This window comes from Puntigrus tetrazona, chromosome 3, assembly GCF_018831695.1.
Source record: "Puntigrus tetrazona isolate hp1 chromosome 3, ASM1883169v1, whole genome shotgun sequence".
Taxonomy (NCBI): Eukaryota; Metazoa; Chordata; class Actinopteri; order Cypriniformes; family Cyprinidae; genus Puntigrus; species Puntigrus tetrazona.
Genome location: NC_056701.1, coordinates 5694070 through 5717965, shown reverse-complemented (window position 1 = coordinate 5717965; position 23896 = coordinate 5694070). Strand labels below are relative to the sequence as shown.

Below are 23896 nucleotides of genomic sequence, written 5' to 3'. Positions count from 1 at the left end.
TTTCTGTTCTTATTGTTTGCATGTTTGGCACAATATTTGTTGGTTTCCTTGTTTTTTTGCAAATAGTCTCAAGAACAATGTGACTTCATCATTTTGTTTTTCCTTTTCAGATGCCAGTTGTGAACTGTGTGGATTCTACTTTGAGAACCGGAAGGCACTGGCCAGTCACGCTCGAGCACATTTACGACAGTTTGGCGTGACAGAGTGGTGTGTAAATGGTTAGCCTATCGAGACGCTGAGTGCCTGGATACGCAGCCGGCCACAAAGGCAGCAGAGATGCAGCAAAGTTATGCACAAGGAGCCCGCTATGCCCAAAAGAAAGTATGAAAGCAACTGGAACAATTGTGTGATTCTTTACTTTTCTGCCCAGTCATTGCAATTCTGTGGTGTCTTTCTGTGAAAGTTTGAAAAGCTTGCTTTTTAATACAATTAAAATGTCTGTAATCTTTTGCAGAGGTGCAGTTCTGCGCTCTCGCCATCCTGCGACTCTGACTCTACAACACCTGTTTCCCAAAAGCCCGCTGTGGCCAAATGGGCATCTCTCACTTTGCCTCAAAAGAGAGCAATTGGACGGGATGTCAACAGTTGTTCCTGGGGGTTGTCATCAAGGGGAACTGACGCAAAAAGCAGGAGTGGAAGTTCCACTCAGCATGGCCTTATTCCACAGCCTGGAGCTCATCATTCCAATAATGCACATCCACATGCGCAGGTGGCGCATAGTGAACTCAACGTGCGTTTGCCACGAGGTCTGAGCACAGCTTCACCTCTATCTCTTCCTGTCCCTTTTCCAATGTCCGCCGGGAAAATTATACCTAAACTACTTATTTCTTTCTCTTCAGGATTTGAGAGACGGCCACTTAAACACCCATCACATGCTGAAGGAGGGAGGGAAAGTGGCCCCAAGCCTCGCTCCAGTACCGTTCCTGCTCTTGTGCCAAAGCCCCCCTCCACCCCACTGGTTAGACTTGTGGGTAAAATTTACTCACTCAAGTGCCGGTGAGTTGCATTTATTACATCTGTACTTCGATATTAAATCTGTTCTGTAAGCTAGAGAGCTGCCTTGATATCTTGACTGCTAACCAAAATGCAACCTTGTAAGTGTTCCGTTTGAGAACAATCTACAAATTCCATGTGCTACACAAAGAGCACTTCTTACAGGCCCAACTTACTGTTAGCTAACATGTTGCTTGGCTAATAACATGATACGGCAATGACTATAAAGAATGCAAAATACAGACTGGTCTTCTTGTTAACTATTTTGAGACTTTTTGATGGTATTATCTACAGTTGTGGCAACAAGCAGTATTCTTATGTCTCTAAGCTCTCAGGTGATCTTTGCGTGCTATACTTGTAAATGCTTATAAATATTGTTCACATTTTTGGTGCAATAATGCACTGTTATGGTAACACTTTATTTTACGAACCAGTTCTCACTATTAACTAACATGTATATTGGCTGTTTACTTATAAGGCACATATTAATGCTTAATTCTGCATGACCATATGTTCGATCCCTTAATCCTACCATACCTACACTTAACAACCACCTTACCAACTATCAGTAAGCAGCAAATTAGGAGTTATTGGAGCCAAATGTCATATAGAAACAAGTGATATGTTTTGCCAAGTAAGATTATATTCATAATCAGCTTTAATCATTCATTTAATCATTCATTTAATCATAATCATTGTTCAATCCTAACAAACTATGCATCAACCGAAAGCTTATTTATTCAGGTTTCAGATGTAGTATAAACACCAGTTATCTATCTTTTGGAACAGTGTTTGTAATGTGAGCATGTCTATGATGAAACAAGATCATGTGTACGTTCTTTGTGGCTTTTTATGTGCATTTCGGTGGCATTATGTCCAAAACAGCAGCGTAAATGTACAAGCCCCAGAACCAATTATCATATATTTGCAATTCGTTCGGTTTAGGTTCTGTGACGTGGAGTTTCACGGCCCTCTCGGTACAGGAAGAATGGATCAGGCACCTACAGCAGCACATCCTCAATCTTAACTACAACAAGACTGCTTCACCCGCAAACGACACTCCGGCCCAAAGTGACCTCCTGATCCCAAGCCCCTAGTCTCCGCTGCTACCTCCACGTCCACTACGACCACAGCTCCTGCCACGACCCCGTCCACGCCCTCCCCAAAGCCCACAACTACGCCCACATCAGCCTCCACACCTACACCCGCCCCCAGCCAAGCCTCCGTGGGTCCGGCCGCAGCAGAGCCAGTTCCTTCTCCCGCTAATTAGGCCACGTGTCCTTCCTACATATGTATGAGATGCCCTCATCTTCACCAGTTATTCCCATGATTTGTTTCTGCATTGCTCATCTTTGATTATTTCAGTCTCTGATCAAAGGGAGAGATTTTTTTTTTTTTCGAAAAATCTCAGCTAGCGACCCACTTACCCTGACCTACATCGCGAGCATCTGTTATGATTCAGGCGTGAGGTAGGTGTGTTGCCATGACAGTTCTCATTTCCCTTTTGTCTCGTAAGAATCGACCGTTATTTATGAACAGGAAAAAGTCACAGTATAATGCAACTTTACATTTGTTTTGTGGATAGGCTTTGAGCATGTGTTGAATTCAGTTCTGTAAGCTACTTTAAGCTATACTACCTTATGCCCAATGACTAATATATGTTGTTCAAAACGAACTCAGAACTGATTAGCGTACCAAATGTATTCTTAAATTGTCGACAAATCGGAGAATTGCAATCAGAAAGGCACAGATACGAAGCTCAACCTTAAATGGTTTCACTATGAAGCACTTAAACAAAAGGCCTTGACCCTTTGAAACAAAGCTTATCTGTTTCTAGCATTTGCAAGTCCACGGTTTTTAACCGTTTTAGCTGTGATGATCGACTACGAGCCTGCACTGCCATCATGTGCCATGCAGCTATCAAAAAATAATGTGAGACGTTCGCTTCAAGCAGACACACGGATGAGTTTGCGTCCAAACGGGACATTGCCTTTATTTTTTTTCTGCAGACCCACTGCAATCTAGACGTTGATAATCTCAGTCGAATCTTGCCACTTAGAGTTGATGATCAAATTTGTCTGGAACCGATTGCTGCTAAATATTTAAATAAGCTAAGCACACTTAGTTAAATGCATCGTTTTAGCACACGACCAAGAAAATGAGCATGCAAATTCCGTCATGCCTTCCAGTTGTATTCAACCATACGTATTTATGCCTTCGTTGCTTTTTTTTTTTAATGTATGGCACATTGTTTTGTAGCGCGTTTGCACAAGCTTATGCGATGCTTTGCATAATGCTTTGACGAATCCGATCCTAGATCGCTCCATTTTCTTTCCATTTAATTCTGTGCTTGGCACAAAGTAAACTCTAAACGAAACAGTCGACGCAGCTGTCTAAAAATCTTCTTTGTTGCTTTTTTAAATGATAATGAAGCTTTCTGAGAAATTGCCTTGTAACAAGTCGATGGCCCAAAATATTTAATGCTCATAAAAGTCACTTTTTTTTTCCCAGATGCATTTCAAGAGAACCCAAATATGGCTCGTCTGAATGTCGAACGAACTGAACTATTCGGCTACACTATGTTTTGAATGTTTCACAAGAGTAAAAGGTTCATGCACTTTTATCTGCAAAGAATTAGGAAGTGTGTGTGTGTGTGTGTGTGTGTGTATGTATATATAATGCATATATATATATTTTTTGTTTTTCTGAGCATAAAGTGCTAAGTCTATGACAATTGTTTTTCTTAAAAATGTTTTTCCTGTACCGATTCGAAGGCATCTTCACAAAAACCTAAACTGTAGAAATTTGCCAGTGACAGAATGTGCCAAAGAGAACGTCACACATGTCTCGGTAGCTTTAGCTTTAGTCCGTTGTTTTGTCTTCGAGCAGTTGATGGCGGCGGCAGATTCGCTGCCGTGGATTTGCTTAGGAGGGGGGGGGACAATTGAGTCGACTATGTGAGTAAAATACACAAGTACACCACGCTCGTGGTGCCAGGAATTGACTTCGACGAGTTTTACCGCAAATCACGGTGACTGCCTCCTGAACATCACGAGTGCTTTTGGTTTAATTTCCATATCTGCACAGGAAAGCATTAACAAACCATGGATGTTTGTTGCAGCTTTCACGACTTAACTCATGACTGTTAGGCTTTTAGTATTCCAAAAGGGAATATTATTGATATATCTAACCTAACATATGTATAGACGAGAAGAAGATATTAACAGTTTAACATTCAAATGTGATCTTGATCATTGTGAACTTATTTTCATTTTTAATGCTGTGTATTTTTTAATGAGACGTGCGTTCCTTTACTCGCAGTTACATACCAGTGGAATAGATCAGTGTTTTATTTTTTATTCCGTCGGTTTTCTCTTTTAAGATACAGTACATTGGTGCTCATGCGGAGTGGATGTGAATGGATTTTTAATTGAAGATTGTTCCAAAGGGAGATTGTCAAGTCCTTGCGCAAGGACTCTAAAAACGTGTCTTAAATGCAACTGCTCTGTACATTATGTTCTTGGTTATTTGGGTCATTTTGTGACTGTTGCCCAGTTGGCATGTGCTTTACAACTGATGGTGTACGTTCTCCTAAAGATCTCCTCGGCTGGTTTAGACCTGCGCTGTCTGTACAAGTATTTGTGTGTATGAGAGGGACGAAGAGACTTTTTGTGGCTGAAAGAGAGAAATGCCATGGAAGTGTTGACCAGAGGAAGATTCGCGTGAATCTGCTCTTGAATGAAAATCATTAAATGTGATCTGAAATCTCAGCGAGCTGTGCACGTATCTTTTTTTGGGGGGATTCGCGACACAGGAGGATGATCGACAGCGGCGTGATTTGATTGGACGGAGCACGGCAGCGTTCCTCCGCACGCGTCTTATCAGCGCTGGGATTGTTGGTACGATGGCAAAACAAACAGCTGGTAAACGGTTAAAGTCGAGCCGATTGGGAACACGTCGATAACAGGCTTCCTAAACTGCTATGCTATATGTAGATGCATGCTGCTTTTCATGAATCGGCCACAAATCCCATGTTATGTTAGATTAAACTATTACGTAAAACTAGCTTGTCGTGAAGAGCATTTTTGAACACGTTGTACCCAGGATGCAGGCCAAAATCAACAGCGGTCTTGACCTTTACTGTCCAGCGGTTCGGTAAAATTATAAACCATCATTTTAATTTTGTAAAATGTTGCTAATGTAAAAAATAAAGTACAAAATTTGGGCTCTTTTTTTTTTACAGATTTGTATGATTTGTACACTATTTGTTTTGTTGACGTTTGTCAAACTTTGTTAACAGAGAAAATGTTTTAATCCATTTAATCCAAGTTCATTAATATTAAGAAGAAAGATCTAGTCCTGAACTAGGGGTGCTAGATTATTGCAAGCTAATCATTTGATCCAGTTACCCAGTCTGGTATATATTTTTTATGTTATTTTATTGTATTTTTAGTGCTGTCAAATGATTAATCACATCCAAAGTGAAAGTTAATTACATAATATATGTATAAATGCATAATATGAAAATGTTTTTAAAATATGTGTATTTTTTTTTACACACTACATACAGTATATATATTTAATATATATTTAAATATATTTTGTATTATATTCATATAATTTGTAAATGTATAAATTCTACACTAATATTTAATATGAACAATTTTTAAATTATATATATATATATATATATATATATATATATATATATATATATACACACACATATATATATATATATATATATATATACACACATATATATATATATATATATATATATATATATGTATGTGTGTGTGTGTGTGTATAATTACACACACACACACACACATAATACATATATTTAAGATTTTTAAAAAGTAACTTTTTAAGTAAATGTGGCCTATATTACAAATACACCAGAGGGCGCTATTGAGCTACAGAGCGTAATATATTTAACCTTATGAATAATCACAGCCACTTAACTTTATTTTACGGTGTCCTTGTTGCACTTTACATGTTCTTAAACATAACTTCTTAACAATTACATGCAAGTAACCCTAAGCCAAACCCTAAACCTAAACCTTACCAGTAAGCGCCTGCAGTCAATCAATACTATTCAGTACCTAAATGTATAACTGCATTGTAAAAAGGCACACAAAATTACAGTGCAACCGAAATAACCCCTTTGCTAAGCTAGGATTCGCAGTTATGTTGGAGTATTAAAATTTTTTTATGACGGCGTTACTGTGGTTTCTCCTCATAGTCGGATGCGTACAGAAGCTTTTGATGGCAGGAAGTATTTTACGCTTGGTGATTTTGGGCAATTTACATTCTTAGAGCCGATAAAACGAGAAGTCCGTCTCATTAGATAAACACGTTTGAGCACGTGGCGTTTCGATCTGATTTGTTGCATGCTCCCCAATCTGCAAAGACTTTAATGCGATATTTATGTATTCACGTGACCTGCTTCTCGCGTCGTCCGAATCAAAACGCACACAAGACTTGTTCAGAAAGCCACCGCTGAGTGCGCGCTGATTTATTACACGCGTAATGATTTCACAGAGCGAGTAATCCTCGGACGCGTGCGCGAAAGGAAGAAAAGAAGCAGACGTCTCTCAGGAACCTGGTGGACGGGCTACTGTTCAACTGAACGGGGGTGTAGACGGCGAACTAAAAACAAACACGAACGCAGGCGTAAAAGCCAAACAATGGCAGGTCCGGAAAAACGCGGAGATCTGTGGGGAAACAGCTCAGACATAAACTACACTCACACGCTTGCGTCTCTTTTGAGTGCAGAAAAATGTGTCTCACATCAGGTGCAAGGACTCAAAGTCGAGGCTGAATCTGATCAAAGAACCATCCGGGGTTTTTTTTTTTTTTGCACAGCTTCTCAAAGTATAGCAACTTGGTTCTGTTTGTTAGCATTGCTTAACTGCTTGTGAACTAGCAACGAAAAATACCAAAAGTTATATAACTCTTAATGTAGTTTATTATATAATAACGGACCAGATCTGACTTTTTATCGTTTTTTTTTTTTTTTAAACGACCAGTGATGATTGTGATGTATACATAGACAGCTTTCAGTATACATAAATTTTTTTATTATTATCAGCATTATATATCTTACTTTAACATTCAAATGAGATGCGCACAACACTTACTCATTTTAAACCGTATTTTCACAAAATATTGAAAAACAAAATTAGTTCATCAGGAAGTGTTTCCGTATTCTAGGATTGAGGTAAAACGCTTCGGTTTGCCATGAATTCTGACTGATTTCCGAACCACCATCATTTATGAAACTTTATGCAACTTTTCCATTGTAGTACTATTTATTTTGGATACAGTACAGAAGATAATTTGGCATGTGGATAATATAACCCGTGACCTTCAGACTCTTATTTTGTATTCAGAAGAAATGAATACAGATGTTTAACTAATACTGAGATTTTACATTTTCGAAATGAACTGTCCATTTGAATGGTTTTTGAGAGGACTTTAGTACTGCTTTATGCTGGTTTCTACCGGTGCAGATTAGCTGTCTAGTTTTACTACTGAAAAACCCTTAACTCTTTCTTCAAGCTGATTTCCTGTCATTATATGTCTTATGAAAGAGCGGTCTGGTATACAGCTGTACCGCAGGTTTTGCACAACTCAAGTGTACCATAGGACTCGTGACTCATGAAGCTTTAGCAACGTCTTCGGCCAGTCTTATAGCTCACCAATGTCTATTTTTGGGAATGTGCCGTCCATTTTGAGAATTCGTATTATTCTGCAGTTCCCAGGATGAAAATGTCAATTCATCGAATACGCAAGAAACCCATTTCTATTGCTGTGCTATATTAGTCTTGCACGCAGAAGATCCTTTGGCATGTGGACAATATCATTTGTGATGGAAACTCGCAAAAAGTGCGGTCGCGTGAAAAGTTAACCCTTGCAGGTTCAAATCATGTTTCTAGCGTGTTCAGTCACATTTCGGGAGATTTTAAGAACTTTCATCATGTCAAAATATTCGATGTAAAATATCAGTATCGGATTTTGAGGCTCATTAGGAGCCTTGTTTTCCTTCGCAGTGGGTTAGAGATGAAGGACGAGTGGACAAGCTGTTCTAAGTGTTTCTAATAAGCCATCATGCGTTCTCTCTAAGGGCAGCGGGCCATATTTCTCTCCATCTCTGTCTAATCCCCGTCATTTATCTGCATCAGTTCTTGGCAGCGGAACAGAGGTCTCTGGAGATCTCACTGAGCTGCTAGTGTTTCCCTCATGAGACACGCAGAGATTCTAGACATCTTAAAAGATGAAGTTTGCATTGATCCACCAGATTGTCGATCCGCGCCTCATATTTGAACCGTCCTATTAAGATTGAGCTGTTGTTCTGCATGCAGACGTACATTACCGTCGACCCCAGACTGTTTTTGTTGCCAGATTTGATTTAGATGTTAGTACCGGGCTTTCAGCATAAGGTCATGATGAGGTGAATCTGTGATGGTTCGGATACGCAGAGGGTTCTATAATCCTGTGTTTGTGGAATCCTGAATCCTGTAACGTTTGTGGAACACTGAGACAAAAAAAAATTTCAAAACATTCTCGGAATGTTGTTTGTTCTTCACGAATGTTCTAATAATGTAGCGAGACGAATCACTCAGAAATAGTTTTTTTAAAAAAGCTCAATGCAGAGTAATGCCTCTGCTATATTGCTGTCAAATAAAACGGTCGCTAACCCGATACTGTAAACTAAAGGCTCGCAACTCTGGGATCTTCCGAATGATCCAGTGCTTTGAAAAGTTACGCGTTAGAATGGGAAAACAAGTTCTGTGTTAATGCTAAAAATAAATGTTTGACGTTAGCTATATTTCGGGTAAAAAAAAAAAATAAACTTCTACAATAGCGTAAGAAACATTTTAGTCACTTTTAAATAATGTTTTAATCACATTGTAATGGCTGCTTTAAGGCGTGCTTTTTTAGCCGATAAAAAATGGAGCAAATATTATTTTTTCGACGATTTGACGAGCGCAAACATTAGTAAATCTTGCACGATTCACTTGAATACGTATCTCCCATAAAATGTGCGTTTAAAAAGGGAAGATCTTACGAATGCATATTCCATAAAGTCAGGCTAAAAATAGCTTTTGCCATGCCTTTTCAGGGCCAGTTTAGTAAATCTGGACAGTAGCCTACTGTTTTAATGCTGTTAGTAAATCTGGTCCAAAGTGTATTTAAAAAAAAAAAAAAGTTTAGAGTGTAATCCTTGTGGAAACACTTCTATGTAAGTCACAACCGTTCAAAAGTTTTGGCTTGGTAAGATTTTTATAGCAGTGATTGGTTGAGTGTAACCATTGATTTTTTCATCAACATTCTTCAAAATATCTTATTTTGTGTTTAATAGAAGAAACTGAAACAGGTTTGGAACAACATAAGAACTAGCAAATGATGACAATTTTTACTTTTGGTGAATCGCCCCTTTAACTTTTTGAAAAATTAATAATACAATGAATAGAAAAGTTTCAAACCTATGTCACCGACGTAAACTCTATGTCTCCATGTAATAAAACGTGTCTTTAAAACTGGTGTTAAAGTTAAATCCTGACTTCTGTGTGTGTTACTGTCTGAACTGTTGCAGGCGTCACCATCCACATACATTTGTTAATAGCATTATCAATAATTCATAATTGCATTTCTCAATCCATTTAACATATTCTAATGGTAAAAAGATTTTGTTATGCTATGATTGCTAAATGCAAGAGCGATGTTTACTGCAGATGTTACTTCGTGAACGCGGTGACCTTACGGGGAATGAGTCACGTTCAACTATCGCAAAAGTTGTGTTAAAATAGAAAGCTTAAAGAAAGAGAGTTTGTTGTCCAGTGTTTGTTAAAACACTTAAAGGAAGAGCTCACTCAAAAATGAACGCATTTCATCTGAACGCATTTGTAGAAATGTATCGTTACATCACCCTTGATCCTCCGCAGTGAATGGGTGCCGTCAGAATGAGAGCGCAGACAAGTGAAATGAAAATCTACAAATCTGTATGAAACACACCCCGGGCTTTTTTAAACGTGAAACCGTTGCTTTCGGGCTAAAATGCAAGTCCTCTGTCCATCATGTAGCTGTCTACAGAAAAAAAAAAGAAGAAAAGCTCCAACTCAACAAATATTTTAGCGGTTTGGCCACAGGTGAAGTTCATAAAGTTAAAACACCTTAATGATGGATTTGTTTCTTATAAGCACACAGATTATCATAAGACGTTAACTGATGGACTTGTGACGGCACCCATTCACTGCAGAGGATGCAATGATGAACGAGTGATGTAATGCTACATTTCAATGAATCCATTCCAAATAAACATCTCTACGTCTTGCCCAAGGCATTGCCCAACCTTGGACTAAGGTTTATTTTTGTACTGTAAGTGTCTTTGGTGATCAAACGTTGAGATATTTAATCTCTTACGCCGATTTGAACGCACTGATATGTTTTATTGTAAGACATTACTGTTAAATCTGGGCAATATTTTTACTTTGTTTTATATGTTTGATATGGATGCATTCATTTACAGTCATTTTTCAAATCCCACCACTCAAGCGATTGCACAAATCGACTTTTGTTTGGTGTACAAGACCACATGACACAGCCGGGCGTTCGTTTCTTTCTAGAAGTCCCGAATCGACGACATAAATTGCGGTCAGGAAGCCCTGATGATGAATTCTGGCACACTGCATCGAAGTGAAGTGCTGGACTTTTATACAACAAAGCATCTTCTGTGTTTCCAGCTTTCCGAGCTCTTTCGTCCATCACTCAGCAGCTGGACAAGATCCTCTTCCATGACTTCACGTACAGTAAACTCATCTGGTCAGGCTCTGCGTTTTTTCAGCGAGCTAGCCACATTTAAAAAAAAAAGGCATGAGATGTTTTTATGTGTAGTTCAGCTTGATCCAGGCTGATTCACTTGAGCGTTGTGTGTTTTGTAGAGCCATATTTAGCATGCAATTTGCTCCTTTTTTCCAGAAAGGATGCAGGTTAATTCCCTGGGAGCATGCCGTAGGAAAACATCTCAATGCCACTGCTGTTTTATGCTTTGACTATGTTTGTGTGTTTTTCTAGGGACTTGCTGTCCATCAGATACTATAGCAGGAAACATGTTGAAAAATTCCGTGTTTTTGTTAGTTTTGTTGTGTTTAACATGCACAATAGCAAATGGGTAACAATGGGTTGTTAGGTCAAAGGTCAGTTGTGATTTGGGTCTAGACGTTGGGTCACGTTGGTTCGTTGCGTGTGTTGTCAAATATTTCTTCTCTTTAATTATGCAAACATGTTTTAAAACAGTAAAATGCTAAATGCCTGTCACATGACAGTATTACATATTTAATCAATTATCATCAATACACTATTTATTTAAAAACATTATTTTGCCTTAGTCCAATTTGCATAAAGCTGTCTTAACGTTTTACATTTTGAGCTCTAATCGAATAATGACTATACGTAAACCATATTCGCTTTTTTGTTCGCGTGAATTTAAACTTCTGCAAATATGGTGGTATTACATAATTTTCAACCGTAATCGTTTGGCCAGATGTTGAAACGACCACAAAAAATGACAAACATTAAGATAATGATGGCAGGGGAGGAGAAAAAGAAAAAATGCTGAATATCTTGCAAAAAAGAAAAATGCTATCGCTATGGACACTGGGAATGGACCTTTTAAGATGTTGTGTGCCGTGGCTGATATTATGTTTGCTTTATTTGTCAACCTGGAAGTGCAAGGAAAATCAGACACGTTGAACTGTGGGATAATACGTAAAGTTTAAAAAATGATTGTTGCTCACAGAATGCATATTAGGCAAAATAGTATGAATAATATCGTAGTACGCGTTCCCAATCATAGCCATCAACCTGCAAGTACCATTTATGTATCTGTTTCACAGTTAAATGATGTTTCCGGCGTACTATATGAGTCGCGTTTTCCCCCAGCAAACCTCTGCTTATTAACGCATTCCTGATTCCCATCAAGCTATGAAATGCGAATAAAACCGTTCCAGCTTACGGTGACCGTCCAGCGTCCGGCTCGTTTCAGCCAGGGTTCGAGTGTCGTGCAACAGATATTTCCGCGATAACTCATTGCAATATGAAGGTGATGACTGTTTCTTGGTCACCCGTGAACCTGTAAAGCTCAGACTCCAAACCAGACTCCGCCCCAGAGTCATTCAAAGTTTTAAACAAAGTACAGGAGTGCATCCGACGTCGGAGGAAGCTGTGCATTTATCAACTTTATCGTGGTTTTGATGAATCGGAGTATCTTGCGTTCGCACCTCCTCTGCTGAATCACACACCGACTCAAAGTCTTACTCGTGCACTTACATAAGACTGTCTTTCACAAATTTAAACAGTTACTTGGCAAAAAACCTAAGTGTCTTTCTTAAATGTTTATGGTGGTCTTTTCCGTGCAGCATAAGGGAGCTTTTCAATTAATAATACTGTAAATTTAGCTCCATTGCGCAATTAAGACATATATAGTGCATGAGTTATATGGACTATTATTACATTCATAGCACGTTTATGTAGCTCTTGGAGCTTGACAGTTCTTTGTTAATGCGTTATGAACATTATGCCGAAATATCTTTTTGTGCTCCGGAGAAGATAAAAAATCGTTTGACGTGAGGGTTTTTCTTGTTTTGCTCTCGTTTAATGGATTTTATGCTCACTATGGGACCGATGTAAAGCCGAGGATGTTTTACCACAGGGGCCTTTGAGGTTCAGTGTCTTGCTGATGGTGATAACAGATCAAAGCCAAGGACAGAAACCCTTACAGAACAGACATTCCTCTTCGTGCGTACGGGACCTTAGAGACAGACTTTCCTTCCAAAATACACCAAACGCAGCTGCGTTAGAAGAACAGCGACTCATCCAGCGAAGAAGTAACCACATATTCATAACAATTTAAAAATTAAAGGGATAGTTCACCATTTTGTGTTCGATACCAGTGTGTTATTTTTATTGTTAGTTCATATTTGAGCATTGGTATATAAATACAGTGGCTCAGTAAACACAATCGTTTACATTGTGCTGCGGCTTATTTCTGTCGTTTTGCTAATTTCATTGTGTTGCAGACTGTTTATGTTGTGTTGTGGAGATTTGTTACGGGATCTCTGTAGATACAGCTTTTGCTGTACAGTGACAGTTAATCGTGACCAGAGGGAAAAAAAACATTACAGCAACTCTATTCCAAGTCTTCAGAAGCCATATAAGAGATTTATGAATACGTAACCACTTTCGTTATACATTTTGGGCTTTATTTGACAGCTTAAACATTTCTGCTTTTGAGTTTCCCTGCTCATCCCGTGGGCCAAAGCTCATTTTACATTCATTGTTTCAAAGTGGAAAAGTGTTGTAATGGTCAGACGGGTCCAAGATTGATATTTTTGTTGGAAATCAAGGACGCCGTGTCTTGAGGCTAAAGAGGAATCTGCATTGAGCTCAAAAGCCAGCATCTCTGATAGTGCATATACATTATTGGCATCTTGCGTGTTTTGGAAGGCACTACGAATGCCGAAAGAAGGTTTTAAAGCAACATATGCTCCAAATGACATTTATTTCAGAAAAAGGCCTTGTATATTACAACAGCATGGCTTCGTAGAAGAAGAGTCTGGCGCTGAACTGACCCAGATCTTTCACCTATAGAGGACGAGTGGCGCATGATTAAACGGATTACGTATGAAACGAGCTTGTTTTGTGAAAAAAAAAAAGTAAAACTTTTGGGTTAAATATTCCAATCAGTAAATAAACACCAAACAGTTATTTCAAATTCTAGTAATCTTGTGTTGTCTCCTCTGCGTTCACGGCCTTGCTAAGTGGGTTAGCGTTTATATTGGCCACGAGCTGCAATTCGAATATCGTTAAGATAACATGACGGAAAGTGTGTTTTTCTGAGCGAAACACGTGTTTAGAGAGGATCTGCCAGTGTCTAAACAGATCCGACAGAGATAGAGCATCTCCGCTGAAAATCAGCTTCCAAATAAATATTCGGTCTCAGAGGGCCGTGCCTGTGGCTTTCTCTTTCTGAAGTGTTTTCCTGTCAGTTTATTTCCACATCGGGCCATTTGCTCTACTTTTCCTTCCCTCTCTCGAATTTGCAGCCCAATGTGACGGCGGAGATCTTTGGTAGCCCAACTGAGACGTGATTAAATAAGCAGCGGCCCGTTTGGTGACGTGATTGTACGCGTCGCACTGAATATGCCTGTGTCGGTCTATGCTAACTGTTTAACGTTTTCTTCGTTTGCGACATCTGGCAGACGTCTGTGCCTGCATTGTGCGAAAGTGGGATGTAAGCGCCAAGTGTTTGCATCAACAAACACGCGCGTTTATTTGTATGGAAAGTGCGGCGTGTTTCTCAGTATTCTCTGGGGCGAGTGCATCAAGGTTGTGATTGCTTTCTCGTAACTCTGAATCATAGTTTGGCCCTGATCTTAAAAGGACAAGGCAAGCTGCTTTCCCTGATAACTAGTTTCCACTGGCTTTTTCATAAACTATTAGCTTTTTATACATGCATGAAAAGCCCTTGCTTTATATTTTCAATGGAATATGCTTGTTTTCCTGGTGGACGGTCACAGTCGTGCAGCTGTGAGTGGATCAGGTCTGTTCTTCCACCCAGATGTAAGTTTTTTTTTTGTTGATGTTAACAGTAACTACTTGTTTTAGTTTATCAGTTTCAAAGGAATCTGGCATTGACAAAGTGCAGGTGTGGGAGTTTTGTCTTGTTAGTATCGCCATTACATAAAGTCAGAGAACTGTGTGAATGAGGAATGTCGAGACTGGACGCTCAGCTAACACCAGTTTTAGGTGGAGGCAGTTGCTTGGTGAAAGCTAGACTAAACTGGTCATCACCTGGTCCAAGCTGGTCTAAACCGGTAATTGTTCCAAGCTGTTCTAAGAGGATCCAAATTGGTGGTTTGATGGGGGTGAACTAGCTAATTTAAAGTGAAAACAAAGACTAGTGACTAATAAGGTGTCAGACGTCTCATTTCTTCTAGTATTGATCAGTTTTCCATAGATCTTTGCAGTAAACCCATCTTTATTCAAATCACATTTAAGTTGCTGCGCGTTGCTATATATATATATATATATATATATATATATATATATATATATATATATTATATTATGACTGTATTATGTTTGTATTGAATATTATTATAGAGTAAATAATATTATATATATATATATATATATATATATATATATATATATATATATATATATATATATATATATATACTGTTATGTTTTATTGAATATTATTATAGAGCAAATAATATTTTATATATATAATATATATATATATATATATATATATATGACTGTTATGTTTTCTTGAATAGTATTAAAGAGTAAATAATATTATATATATATATATATATATATATATATATATATATATATATATACTGTTATGTTTTATTGAATATTATTATAGAGTAAATAATATTTTATATATATATATATATATATATATATATATATATATATATATATATATATATATATATATATACTGTTATGTTTTATTGAATATTATTATAGAGCAAATAATATTTTATATATATATATATATATATATATATATATATATATAAAAAATGACTGTTATGTTTTCTTGAATAGTATTATAGAGTAAATAATATTTTATATATATATATATATATATATATATATATATATATATACTGTTATGTTTTATTGAATATTATTATAGAGCAAATATTATTTTATATATATAATATATATATATATATAATGACTGTTATGTTTTCTTGAATATTATTATAGAGTAAATAATATTTTATATATTTAAAAACAATAATTGTATTTATTACTGTAAAACAGTGTGCGTTCTGTCAGTCAGAAGTAAATAATTTTAGTTAACACTTTATTTCGATAGTCCACTTTAGACGTTCTACTAACAGTAAGTAACTTCATCTACATAATATCTTAATACCTTCTAACACTTTATTTTGATGCGTCCACAACATACAAAATACCGACTACCAGAAACTTTGCAAGAGTACATGTCACCTTATACTACTAATACTAGTCTACTCTGAGAGTTAGTAGACATGGCGTTGCAAATTAATGACAGCTAGCTGACACGAAGTTACAAAATGACTTGTTTTATTTTTAAATACAGCTAACAAATCAGAAATCACCCTTAGCAGACATAGTACAAAAAAAGATATCGCTTTTCTCAGCGGGCATTCAAACTAATGTTTTATTGTGAATATGAGATTGATATAAAGAACGAATGCTTTATCAGATGCAGGTATATTAATAATTTACTTTTTCCATCTCTCTCTCTCTCTCATACTACACTTCTTTTAATTCAGTACAAATATGCTTTTAATTTAACATTCTATCGTAGTTCTAAAGTGACGTTTTGGAATAAGTAACAAAGGCTTGGGCTCAACTTTAGACTTCGAAGAGCTTCAGTAAAGAGTTTAGGATTAATCATGCTCAAAATAAACCTAGCAGCTCTGCATCTGGAAGCATGATTTAATAGGATGCCAGCAGTTTGTTGTTTTTGACAGAAACATTTACGTCCGTCAGCGAGGCGAGTGTCGAGCATCTGTACTGTAAGTTCTGTTTCTGTTCTGAAATAAATCGCGAAGGAGAAAGCACGTGGGAGACCGCATGACCTTCTCCCCACATCCAGCACAGATTACTTCAAACAGCCCCTCTCTTGATTTTCTGAGAGCCCCTGGCGATGCCGGCTTAGACGCTAATACCCTTCCTTCCTCCGCTTTGGTCATTCAGCGTCCTGTTTAATTGCCATCTGAGGCAGACGAGCATGAAGTGGCATCTTTTATTTATAGTCTGCCGTTCTTCCTGGCTCTGATGGACAATCGATGTCAGAAAGATTCGTGCAGTGCATTAGGAGGCTTTAGTGTCTCTTGTGTCGTCAGAAATATTCCCGTATCTGCTGACCTCCTCAATAAAGTCATTTACGCTAAATATGGATTCGGTTATGAAGCTGTCAGAAAAGGCACACGTTCAAGTTTTACTGTTCTCAAAAAATACATTTCAGATTCTTAACAAATGAGCCATAATTAAACACAGGTAATCTGTAGAGGTTTGATTTCAAAGGAACAACATTGAAAGATATAATCCTTATGTGTTTTATTGTATGCAACGTCATGGTCATATTTAACCCGTGATAAACTGAAAAAATTTGGCTATTTTTGCTGATATAACCTGTTTGATTTTTTTAAGAACTATGCAATTATTGTAAATACAATTAAGTACATTTTGTCATTATTGTTCTTTATCAGGATATATAAAAATATATATGGTTTGCATTTTATTTTACTCATTTATTTCATTCAAATTGTTTATAATTATTTACATTTAGACGTTATATTTGTTATGTTTTAATAACTGACTTATATTTAGTGTTTTGTTTAATAGCGCAATAATAAAATTATATATATATATATATATATATATATATATATATATATATATATATATATATATATATATAAATTATGACCACAATGCTGACTTTAATTAGTATTTACCATCAGCATTTTTATCTTTTTCTTTAATCAGACTTTTTTTCTATAAAAATCAATATAAAAAAATCAATAATTTTGTATTTTATTTGCATAAAGAAATTTCCATCAGTATTTTTTTTTTTTTTTTTGTAGAAATCAATCAGCATTTTGTCTTTTTCGTGTTTGTTTTTGTCATTTTTATTTTCGTGATCATGCTGTCAGCCATGCAGCATAGAGAATGTTTATTTGCACCGAACATGAAACGTTTTTTTTCAATCGCAGGGCGAAATGCGAATCAAGACGCGTTCTTGACGGGTCACGCTTTATGCGTGTTTTTTCCCTCTGACTGTATGAGAAGCGTCTGCTCCTTGAGTCACGTCCACAATTTCCATATTCCTCCCGCAGAACATTCCAGGGATCTGAGTTCATGAAGCAGCCTCCATCGATCCATACGGCTCTTCTCATCCCGGCCCACGTGTGTATGTTAAAGCTCTCTTGTCACGCCGGTTTGTCCTGCATCTCTTCCACGGTCTGCTTCGGTGACATTAAGAGCGGAGGATCAGTGTTTCATATGAATATATGAGTCACTCTGTTTATATTAATCAGCATGTTTGCGCTGCATAAATGTTACGTGGCAAAGACAGTGTCATGACTGTACTGTTTGGGCAGAAATTATAGTCTGCTTGAGATATACAACATTATACTGCGTATATGAAAAGCTTTTTTTAAGTAAGAGGCTGCTCTGTCATATCGATATTTAATTTGAAAGAGCGATAAAACTGTCCTCTGGGTAGCTTTAACAGACATTAATAATTGAACGCTTTTTTTATTTGTAAGAAAGACTCTTTCAGGGTTCGGAGCTCTTCTCCAGAAAGGAGTTTAATCTTCGTAAAATGATTTAATGTCTGTTTTACGCCATGATGAGAGCACTTTAAAGAACGCGTGCTCGTCGCGGATGAACCCTGGTTGAGTTGAGGCGAGAGATGGCGAGATTGTGAATATTAACACGCCGCTTAAACATAATCACGGCTAATGCACCCATCGCCACAGTCTGAATGTCTGCTGCGTGACTTTAAACAGGGACGGACGGATTCAAACAAGACGCCTAAGGACTTGATTACACTTTTAGTGCATGAACCTCTGCTTCTAAACACTGTGTTTTTGGTGTTTACACAGAAGTGGTGGAGTAACATACCAGACCAACTAAATAAATCTTACATCTATCTCAGACAAAAATATGTCCTCAGTCACTCTCTTACAGCTTTCGGTCTCATTACAGCTGCCTTGCTCTGTAAAAAGGTTTTCCGTTTTTTCTGTAAAACCTAAATCGCATCTAAATAAAAAGAATTGTATATATTTATTTTTTATAAAAATAACAATTCTATTTAATAATTAATTTTAAAAATGGTCTCTTTGGTCTTTTTAATCATTATTTTGTCTGTTTCTTTATTTTTTTTTCTTTAAATTTTTTTAAATTTTTAAATTTTGTCTTTTTAGACACTATTAAAATGATTTTTACGTAATTTTATTTCGTAAACATTTTGTAAATGAAATAAAAAATTAAACATTCCTAAAATAAATTGTAGTATTATATATATTCAGTAAATTGCACAACATATAAGGAATAATAATTGTCTTTTTGACTCTTGTTATTTGCTGTAAAGAAAAATCACCTTTTAAATATGTGTTTTCTTTTTTATCACTACTATTAAAATTCTTTTTTGATATATATATATATATATATATATATATATATATATATATATATATATATATATATATATATATATATATTAGCCAAAAAGCAGATTTACCTTTGCATGTCCAGTTTTTTTTTTGTTTTTTTTTTGTTTTTTTGTTGAGCCTATAGGTCAATCTGTGACAATCAGATCCTCTGTAAAACTGTACAACAAGGGTAATTTATAAGCAAACCCGAAAGGCTAATTTGCCACGGCATCCCTAGTGTATTTCCTTTGGGCTTTTGTAATGACTTCTTCAAATAATGACTAAAACACGGTCTGCAGTAAACATCACCTTATCGTTTGTTTATTATAAATTCTACAACATTGTGCGTTTCGATGAATGGAAAAAACCCTTCATAATTCATGTTCGAGATATGAGGCATGTTTCAATTTATGTTTCAGAACAAAGTGTCCATGATTAAAATACTTACTTACATACTTACTTTACTCATAAATTAAACATCCCCATTTTTTAAAAACAAAACATCCAGGAATTTCCAGAGGCTCACGGCTTGAAAATGTTAGTCGTCTTCCAGTTTCCGGCGCTCTGAACCTCCAGCGCTCCATCCTTTTTTGGTATGCAGATTCACGGGTCAAAGTTCACCCAGCTTTTATATGCTGTGCTTTACACGTGTGCTTTAAACCAATCAAAACACCTTTGCGACCCAGAGACGCGCGACAACCACCGCAAGCGTCACAGGGCTGACCTTTGGAGAATATACTTCCCAAGAAACATGAGACTATTTAGCGTGATGCTGTTTGCTAACTCGTCCTGAAATCTACCAAATAATGCAAGAATGATAATGCGCTCACTTTTCTGGATCTCTTAAATCTGGATCACCTCAACCTGAGGTGACGTGTATCTTCCCGGAGAAGAACAGAAGATCGAACTCATAAATTAAGAGCCGCGTCTCTCTGCCTCTAAATATATGGTTTTTGGGAGACAGGTTAAATTTAAGGACTGTCTCTCGGCTCAATTTATTACTCTGGAGAATTCGAATTGAACATTGAGTTCAAACTAGCTTATTAAAGGGTCACGCCGGTGTATCCTCTCAGACGTCTCGAGGCTTGAAGCAGCTCTACAAACCAAATCGGTATGCACTATATTAGGCCTCACGGAAAGCGTCGGTAGTTCTTGAAACGAGTGGGCTTGAGTGTGTGTGTGTGTGCGGCTTTCTCATGAAGCGGGCCTTCTCTCTGCCTTCCGGTGAAATACAGTGCAAACCGTCGGCTTGATATATAGCCGTGTTTTAAAATTGATTGCAATGACTTCAAGAAATTAGAAACAAATGTCCTTTAAGTTAATAAGAGAGTTTATCTGCTATCTGCTTCACTCTGCACTGGAAAGAGATTTCAGGTCCGTTCTTTTGATCTTTACTTCAGGTTTTTAAGGCATTTGTCTCTGTTTTTAGTTAAAAACAAATTAAGATGTTAAGAAAGTGCTGTGGTTTTTTTTTTTTGTAAACAAGATGAAATGGAGACTCATGCATGCTGAGCCAGATAAAAATGACTTCATATGATATGCACATGTCTGGCGTGCATTTAATACGCAGGTTTCACATGCATGTTATACAAAATTCGTTGGTGGGCGTATGATAAACGCAACTACCCCACAACCCCTTCATGCAGCATATACACGTCAAAGTAAATTTTTGCATATCAATAGCACGAGATTTGATTTTTATTTGGCGCACTTTCTTGAGATCGGGTTAGCATGCTTCACCTACACACCATCTAATATAAAAGCCATTACCTTACGTTATGTTGTATTTCGCGTGCTGCACATTTATTGTTTTTATCAAGCGGTGACAAAGCTTTCAATAAACATATCGTGCCTTATTTTAAACCCGAAGCATTTTTGTGGTGTTGTTCCCAGCTTTTTTTGCAGTGCAGCGTTTTGATGCTATGCTCACGATACAAATATAAACAGAAGCGTAGCTAGCATCTGATTTCGTGGACAGTTTATCAATATAAAAACGTTGCTCTGACCCTTTTAAATAATTTGGTTTCATTGTTTAGCTTCTTCTTGTCGTCCGTCGTCATTTAAAGGGTTACTCCACCCGAAATCGAAATTTTGTCTTCTTCTGAACCTGGTTTTGAGCCCAGGTTAAAAATAAAAAGGTAAAAGCAGGCTTTTGCGATCCGAAACAAGGCGTTTTTGAGCGTTAAACGCTTAGCAACAACAGCGGACATCCGATCGCGTCCCTCATATTCACGTTAGTGCTTAAAAACCATTGCTGTGGTTGCGTTTTAGAAATGCAAAAAGCCACCTGATGCTTTTCGAGTTTTAGTGACTCTTTAGAGGACTCTTAAAGAGGTAAAATCTCTTTAAGACACGACCTCCCGGGTCTGTGTTGGCAGAGGCTTGGGAAAAAGGGGATTTTGCAGGGACCAATATGGTTGTCAGGGAGAGGTTGCGCATGGTTGCATGCTGACATGACTTGTTTAGCTTCCAAAATAAGGCTGAAAATCCCACTGGGTTTGTTTAAGAAGGTGTCCAGTCGTGGTACGCAGACACCAAAGACTGAATTTAGCGGGGTGAGTGCTAACTCCACAGAATAATAACAAGCGCTCATTTCTGCACAGCGTAACGTTGAGCGCATTTGTTGTGTTTGGCAGACCGGCAGGCGAGAGGTCAGTTGCACTCGACCCGAAACAGACCAGACAGCGTGGATGCTTTTGAACTGGAGTGCTGCGTGCTCAGGATAAGCACTGATGTGAGTAGTGCTCGATAAATCACATTCCTAGATATAACACACGAAGACAAAAATAGAAGATGCAGCAGCAATTAAAAAGTGTTTATTTTTAGTGTTCTATGCATTAGATGAACACATCCGTCCGTGCATACATAAATACATAGTTAGTAAAACCTTTTACGAAAAATAGCTTGACATTATCAATAAACGCCGCTCACTGAACTTTCTATCAGAATGATTTTGAAGGATCATGTAACACTATATATATATATATATATATATATATATATATATATATATATATATATATATATATATATATATATATATATATATGTATATATATATATATATGTATATATATATATATATATATATATATATATATATATATATATATATATATATATATATATACATATACATATATATATATATATATATATATATATATATATATATAGTGTGACGAGCGTCCCGAGCAGCCATCAGCGTCGTCCTGGTAACAGACGAGGAGCACCTGCATGCACTCGTTACAGGCTGACCGGTCTCAGCTGTTGCTTGTCAGCAGGGCGGGATAAAAGGCCACGCAGCACAGTGTCAGGGAGAACTGTCTCCATGCTAGAGATACTAACGGATCTTCTCTTATCCCGCAGAAAGCAGTGTATAGACCGGTCAGACGGCACCAGAGGACACGGATTCACCACGCACCTTAGAGAAGGGGAGAACGAAGGAAGAGGAAGAGAGAGAGGAAGCACGAGCACCTTCACGGCACGGACTGGCACAACCACCTACACTTCTAGAAGATTATTTGTTTTTTGTTAATAAAACCACCCTCTGGGGTTTTTGATTTGAGCCCTCCTTGCTGTGTGTTTCTTCACCCCGTCACACTGGTGGAGAATGCGGGCAAAAGTGTGAAGAAACACCGGCAAGCGATCTCGTCTCCCCCTTACTTTTTTTCTTCTTGTCTCCCCGTTTAGTTTGCCGTGTGGCGTAGCGCTCCTTCCCCCCCCGTCATGGAAGAGCTGCTACAAAGGCTCACGAGATTAGCGTCCGCCAGCAACAAATCGTGGAACACCTGGCTACTCGACAGGGGCGAAGCGGAGCAGGAGCTCGTCGCCTACGAACCGCCGCTGCCCAAAAGATTCCGCTACCGGACCCTCGAGCCCAAGCCACCAAACTGCTGCCAAAAATGTCCACGGATGACGATCCAGAAGCCTACCTAAAAATGTTTGAAACGACAGCCAACGCGGAAGGGTGGCACCCCGAGGAATGGGCGCGGATACTAGCCCCCCTCTTAACCGGCGAGGCGCAGCGCGCGTATTTCTCCCTTTCTTTCGAGGCGGCAGAGGACTACACGGAAGTGCGCCGAGAAATCCTCTCCCGGCTCGGCCTCTCACCGATCGCAGCGGCCCAGCAGTTTCACAGCTGGGAGTATAACCCCCGCCTCCCCGCCCGTGCGCAAGCAGCGGACCTCGCGCGCCTTACGCAACACTGGCTCCTCGACGGGACCTCAACCGCGAGTCAAGTGGCGGAGCGAGTCATGGTCGATCGGTTTTTGAGAGCCCTTCCCCGCTCCCACAGACAGGCAGTCCGAATGCGAAGCCCGACCACAACCGCCGAGCTCGTCGAGGCAGTGGAGCTGGCGGATGCGGCCCAATCTCGGGAGCCTGGGGAGCGAGCGCCGTTTTTTCCCCGGAGGGTGGTCCAGGAGCGACGCATGCCGGAGGGCACGTCGAGACCAGTACACAGGCCGGCGGTTCCCTCTCCACGCGATGAACCCATGCCCACGGAAAATCCGGTGCCCGCGTGGCTGGCCGGCTGTATCGTGCACCACGAGCCACCCCAGGGAGCTCCAGAAGCCAAAGTCGGGTGAGCGGAAACCCTTTCGGGCTCTACTGGACTCAGGCAGTGCCGTTTCCCTGGTGCGCACGAACGTTCT

At 38.3% G+C, this 23896-nt stretch overlaps 1 long non-coding RNA gene and 1 pseudogene across 1 annotated transcript; both read left to right on the top strand.

The window, feature by feature from the left end:
- LOC122341436 overlaps nt 1-23896 on the top strand; it is an 82641-nt pseudogene that overhangs the window by 16556 nt on the left and 42189 nt on the right.
- Nucleotides 908-22976, top strand: LOC122341476. Its single transcript, XR_006250465.1, has 3 exons — nt 908-996; nt 21878-21975; nt 22611-22976. It is a non-coding gene; the product is annotated as an uncharacterized LOC122341476 (long non-coding RNA).